Below are 6,121 nucleotides of genomic sequence, written 5' to 3' on the forward strand. Positions count from 1 at the left end.
GGGGGGGGGGGGTATGCATTACCGACGATAAGTCAGGCTGCGTTCGCATTTACGATCCATCGCATCCCCGTACGGACGCAGCCCGCAGTTTCTTTTAAACGTCAAACGTCCGTGTGAGACCCGTCCGCAAAGGGTGGACCCCCACCCGCTTTGCGAGGTGTGAGACAGGCTCGCTCGACCTGACCGGAGCACAGGCTCCTGTTAATATTGTTAGCAAATGTAATGAAGACGGTATATGGCTTTTGTCCGGACGGGTCGCCCCTTTCGCCAAAGTGGCCCTGCGCGAGCCGGCCTGTTTATTTCGCGTCAGAGACAGACGCCCGAGCATTGTGGCTTATCGTGGCATTTTTAGACAGTCCCCCAAGACTGTCTCTACCGAAAGGTAAAAGCCGCGCTCCCTGGTCATTCAATACATAGTTTCATTTCATTTCTTTATCTTCAAAAACGACTGCTACGGGCAGAGCGCTCGGCAACGCGCCATGGGAAAAGTAAAACCAGGGACTCTACCACCTCGCGCCTGGAACATTTCCTTCTGGTAGATACAGTCTTGAGTACTGTCTTTAAAAAAAAGTATAATTTTGTTACCCCTTCCTTCCCACACCTCAAGCCCTTGATTTAACTACCCCGCGCCGACGGGCTGCTCGGTGGTGGAACCGGTTGGCGCGGGGCCGCCGCGCATGGCCTGATGAAAAGCCGAACAAATTCGGTCAGACTGTCTCCGTCGGCCTCCTCCCCATGCTGACCGCGCCCGCTGCCGGCGAGGACCAGCCAGACGAGTCAGCCCAGGGCGTTAATTGTAAGCGTTATTTGGAGGGCCATGATTAATTTATCCCCGTGGATGACAGTAATAGCAATACTTATCCCGATGCGGTAAGTTTTTCATAGCTTCATGATCCCCGTGGATATGACAATAATATTTTTCCTATTGCGGTAACATTTTTTTCACAGCTTTGTTATTGCATCAACCATAAACTCAATTCTAATCAGAGGGCCGTGATAAAAGTATCCCCCCTATATTTGTGCACGGCCCTCTAGTGTTCTGTTCCCAGCCCTCCGTCCGACACAGGAACCAGCGGCAGCAGCAGCAGCAGCAAGAGGAGCTCCGCCAGGATCAACACGCACCGCCCCGTCGCTCCAACCCGTAGATCCGAACTTGTGTTTTTGATTCGCTCACAAGTCGGAGACTGCGGGTACGAGCTGCGGGGCACCCGCGACGAACGACCCGAGGACGCCCGACAAACGGCATCCAAACGACCCGCGCCAACTCTCTGTCGCTCCCACCCCTCCCCCGCCTCTCCCTGCTCCAGGCTCGACTGCGGCAGGGTTGCGCAGTGGCCACGATCATGTCACATTGACGTTCAAACAGCGGCACTGGTCATTCTGGCGTCGGCGTGACGTCGATTTGACCTCATCGTGCAGCCCCGCCGCCGAGGAGGAGGTCCGAGATCAAGTATGAGAAATTCTCCACATCCCGGGCGTCCTCTGACCTCTGTGCCGCGCTTTAGACTTGTGGGGATGCAAGCGAATCGTCAAGTTTGAACATATTTCGATTCGCCTGCATTCGCCGTGAGATGAGAAATGTTTCAAACCCTGCTGCCGATATAGCCGACGTCACCAGCGCACACCGCACTCGGCCCAAGATAAGTGTATAAACATCAGAGTGAGCATGAGCGAGTGTGTGTGTGTGATAGAGAGCGAGGGGGAGCGTGAGTGTGTGAAGGAGAGAGAGAGAGAGAAAAGTTTAGGGGAGAGAGACATTGAAGAAGATGACAAAGAAGAACGATTTGATCTTAAGAAAGGTGGGGGCTGCCTGGTACAGCCGGGTTGAGGTAGTAGGTTGTATAGTAATGAACTACAACACTTGGGAGTACTGTACAACTTGCTAACTTTCCCTCGCTGGGCCATTTCGCCTGACGCGGAGCCTCTCCTCTTCGGCATCAAGTCGCCCAGCTTGTCAAAATTCAGTAAAAGCTGAGTAACAAACCGAAACCAAAAAAATAAAATAAAAAATATATATGCAAAAATACACTTGTCCATCCGACGATCCCCTTTTGCATCTTTTGCAATGGGCCTCGTAGTAAGAAAAGGGTCCATGCTCCCAAATGAAACTGATTTATGTAAAGCATCTGTTTGTGAGTTAGTAATTACAAAAATGCGATTCTTGTTTGTTAACATCTTGTCACTATTAATTACATATATTTCGTTGTACTAACCACTATGTACACTGCTACAATGTCGGCCGTGAGACATTGAAGGGGTCACTGTTTCTTTTCTTTTTTTTTTCTCTTTTCTTTGTGATTTTGCGACAGGTCACCTGCCTGGATAGCTAAACCGCTCTGAACTCTGAGAAACTCGGCGCACGTTCCAACGTGAACGAAGGATTGCTGGACGTCTAAGAAACGTTTTGTAAGAGTACAGTGGGGGAAAATCAATGTTAAAAGGTCTCTCCTGTAAAACTACAAAACCGTTCTTAGATTGCTTTTTGCATCGGCGGCATGTAAAATGCGAAGATTCCGTGATTTCCACTCATATAGCATTCAGTGCAGGAAAAATGCCTATTCTGTTTCCGCCCGTCGGTTCGTCGCTTTTTATGATTTCATATGATTTGTTTGTGTTGCTGAGTATGTTGTGTTTTATGTTTATTTCGTAAATAAAATTGTAACAAAACGCCTGTTTACCACCTGGATTGTCCTGTAGTTTAAAATTTCGTCTCTATTGTAAACGATTCTAGAGCTTGGCTGGTTTAAGCTTTGTATTCGTAGATTTCGTAGGCTATGTATGAAACATGCGTAGAATTAGATATAGTACCCGTGGATCTCCTTTATGCTTATTGTGTAACCATTCAATCTATCTGTATAACTCTTCAAGGTGAAAATAAATTGCTATTTCTTTTTTAATTTTTTTCAAATTAATCATTTTTTTAGTAAATCGAAATACTGATTGAGTTGTCACACAAACCAAAACTTTAGAGAAGCTGACAAGAGCGTGAGCCAAACTGGCCCCCTGAGTCTATACAGCCCAAAAGGTGCTAAGAGTAAGTGCCTTTGGCAGATTTAGTGCATTTGTAAATGCACTAAACCCTTAGTGCCTTTTACAGGCAGGACTTAGCACCTTTGTTTTTCCAGTGAGGAGGCTCAAAATTGCGAGTCTCTGAAAATATGCTAACATTCAGCGGTCAAAACTAAATGCCAAAGTTATGGCAAGCAAAGCGAAACGGCGTTTAGAGTGAAAGGACGCCCGCCGGCCCGCAGGCCAGCAGTTCGATCGGCAATAATTTCACCAACCGATTGGTTCATTGTGGAGGTAGGCAAGGGAAAATAGACCTACCAAACATATACAGGGTGGTCCACCGACCCTCCTTTATTTTGCTTATACTTACGGCATGCAGTCATGTGGGCGGATTGCATACTCACACGGAGCCATAAGGCGCCGTGGTAAGCGACGGTAGGCAAGCCCGCCCGCACGCTTGCATGCGGTACAGTATAAGCAAAATAAAGGAAGGGGCCTGTGGACCCAGCCTGTACGCTTGAAGCGTACTGAAGTCAGTTTCCAGAAATTACAAATCGATGCCGGAAATTTCGTGAACTTCAATCAAAAATCGGCCAAGATTCGAATCTTGATCACCAAAATTTTTCGAGTTCTGAACAAATTCTTTTGTTAAATTTTATTCTACAAATTTAAGTGTGGGACGTTTGAACACTTTTAAGGGCGTGCCAAAATTTCACACACAGAAGAGTAAGTGACCAATGTGCCATGCATAGCAAAGTGTGCGACAACCATGTCATTCACAGAAAAGTATGTGACTCATAAAGTGAATAATATCTTGTCCGGGCACAAAAGAGTGTCTGACATGGCTGTCACACTATGTAAGACATGGCAGGCATGCTCACTTTAGTGAGACATTTTGGCACCCACTTTTAAGTGTTTGAATGTGCACACATTTTTTTGTGTATAGTAAGAAAGTTCAGAAACGAATAAACCGAAGTTTAAGCCTAAAGAAGAAGGCGATCGCCGCTGTTACAGAGTATGGTACGCCTTACGCCTTACCAAAGAGTGGAACTGTACAGTACAAAAAAGGGGGGGGGGATAAAGAACACTACCATCCTGTTCTTTCATTAGAACGGCCGTAGGCCACTTCGGCGACGCGAAGGAGACAGTCGGGAAGGGGTGAAGTAAACGTTTTGTACCCTTTAGGATGGTGACATTCTCCTCTCACAGCTGGGCGGGAAGAAACATTTTAATAAAGTTAGTGTTGTTAAGTACCGCATTACAACATCCTGCGACTTCATTTTACCGTACTTCGGGCTTTGAGATTCGACGAGATGGTCTAATGAGCGCGCTGACCTGACAACTGATAGGGCCGCCGGTGAGGTAGGCAAGCCAACCGGCACCCAAGTCGGGTGGGGTAGCGGGCAAGCGCGGCGGCGTTGGGGAGGAGAGGGGGGACCCCCCGTATTCAGCCCGACAAGAACTGATAACGAACACGACGATACCCAACCCACAGAATTGACGTCGATTTCCCCTTTCCTGCTGCATCTCAACAATTTTATATTCCTGCCCCTATTTGTTGTCCTCGGGGTCGGGGATGTCGGCGTCGGCGCAGCTCTGGCTGGGCCGACAAAATTAGAATTTCAAGTCATAGGACGACGTAGCTCTGCCTTTGAAATAATACGTGTACAATCCGTACAAAGACTTTTAACAACAACAAAAATTTATTATCACAGTTGCCTGCGACCTGCGACCCCTAAACCGGCACCGGTACCCGGCACGACCGGCACTATGAGGTCCTTTCGGTTCAAGTCATAGTGTCTGATTTGTCGGAATTTAGTCAGGAACTCTCTTGGTCTCTTAATCGTGACACTCATATACGATCAAAAACCCCAAATGACTTGGACATTATACTGAGTTGGACGTGTTTTTTTTTAGGCCAAACCCAACCGAACCTTAACCTAACCTCTACCCTCTCGATAGGAGAGCAAAAATTCCAGCAAAAACTGCGGTCAGTTTTCGTTATACGGAAAATACATCGAAATAATCCTGGTGAATAGGAATGGGACCTGAAGTTACTCACCTACGAAGTGGCAGGAGTAGAACAAAGAACAACAAAGGAAAAACTGTGAGGATCGGAGACTGGCGCCGGCCCGAGTCGCAGTAGAGGTGGTGGTTGGTGGTTGGTGGTGTCGCGTATAGAAGCAGAAAGCTAGTCAGGGTAAAGTTCCGAGTTCCGGCTCTGGTTAAGTCAGGCGACGAAACCTAGCTCTAGGCTTGCCATAAAATTCATGCAATTTTGCTTCCTTGTTCGCAGGGAGTGTCAGACGCCCTGGAGCTACGCAGAGCTTGCTGCCCGTTCCCTGAGACCCTAAACTGTGACGTCTACATTTTAATATCTCACAGGTTAGATTCTCAGGTATGGGAGGCTTGCTGCTGCCGCTCACCGGCCCGGCCCTGGACAGCGAAACACATAATCCGTGTCGCCAATAAACTCATTTCCGAAAAATTAACCTGTTGCGTTTTATTTTAATCATCCCTCCCTTTTTCACGAAACGGTAGAGGGAGGAAGAACTGCGCTAGTCATGTCATGATCCCGACGCCATCTGGACACCCTATGCGTCCCGACGTGGAGTAGAGCCAAGCACACTGGAGCTGTCAACGGGGAGTATCGGCAAGGCACTTGCCTGCTCGTAGGGAATGGTAGGGCAGAGGGCGTAAGGAGATAAGAGACCATTTATGAATAATCCATATAATTTCAACACAAGTGAGCTGGTACATCTCTACGAAACAAAATTCATTACTTGTACAGAAAACAAGTCAACAACAGTTTAGGAACTAAAACAATTCATACTCGATACAATCCTCAAGGCGAACCATAGACCGTGTTCAATCCAATATCGTCAACTGTTTAATTCTTTCCTGAGCTGTGTGAAGAAAATCAAATCTGAAAATTTGAAAACTCACAATAAGCACTGAAAAAAAGTTTTGGATACAGTTTTTAGGAATGACAATTCCAAATAAACCACTGCACAATTCAGAAAAACTAATAATTGAACTGAAATCAATTTAAGCTTTAGTTCAGCTCCATTTTTGAAAATAAAAATAGAATAAAAGTCCCATAACCAAATTA

The 6,121-nt window shown here is 46.8% G+C and overlaps 2 protein-coding genes across 3 annotated transcripts in view; both read right to left on the reverse strand.

Annotated features, from left to right (window-relative positions):
- The window catches only part of LOC113213718 (uncharacterized), a 73,449-nt gene extending 67,777 nt beyond the window's left edge, over positions 1 to 5,672 (reverse strand). The window contains exon 1 of the mRNA XM_052265223.1: positions 5,072 to 5,672. The gene's annotated coding sequence lies outside the window, so the exon portion shown is untranslated. The remainder of the gene's footprint in view (positions 1 to 5,071) is intronic.
- A 52-nt stretch (positions 5,673 to 5,724) lies between these two features.
- LOC113213747 (cytoplasmic polyadenylation element-binding protein 1) overlaps positions 5,725 to 6,121 on the reverse strand; it is a gene marked incomplete in the record, with an annotated part of 19,896 nt that continues 19,499 nt past the window's right edge. For both annotated transcript variants that reach the window (XM_026432902.2, XM_052265206.1), the window contains 1 exon segment: positions 5,725 to 6,121.

This window comes from Frankliniella occidentalis, unplaced genomic scaffold (assembly GCF_000697945.3).
Source record: "Frankliniella occidentalis isolate FOCC.00 unplaced genomic scaffold, Focc_3.1 Scaffold25, whole genome shotgun sequence".
NCBI lineage: Eukaryota > Metazoa > Arthropoda > Insecta > Thysanoptera > Thripidae > Frankliniella > Frankliniella occidentalis.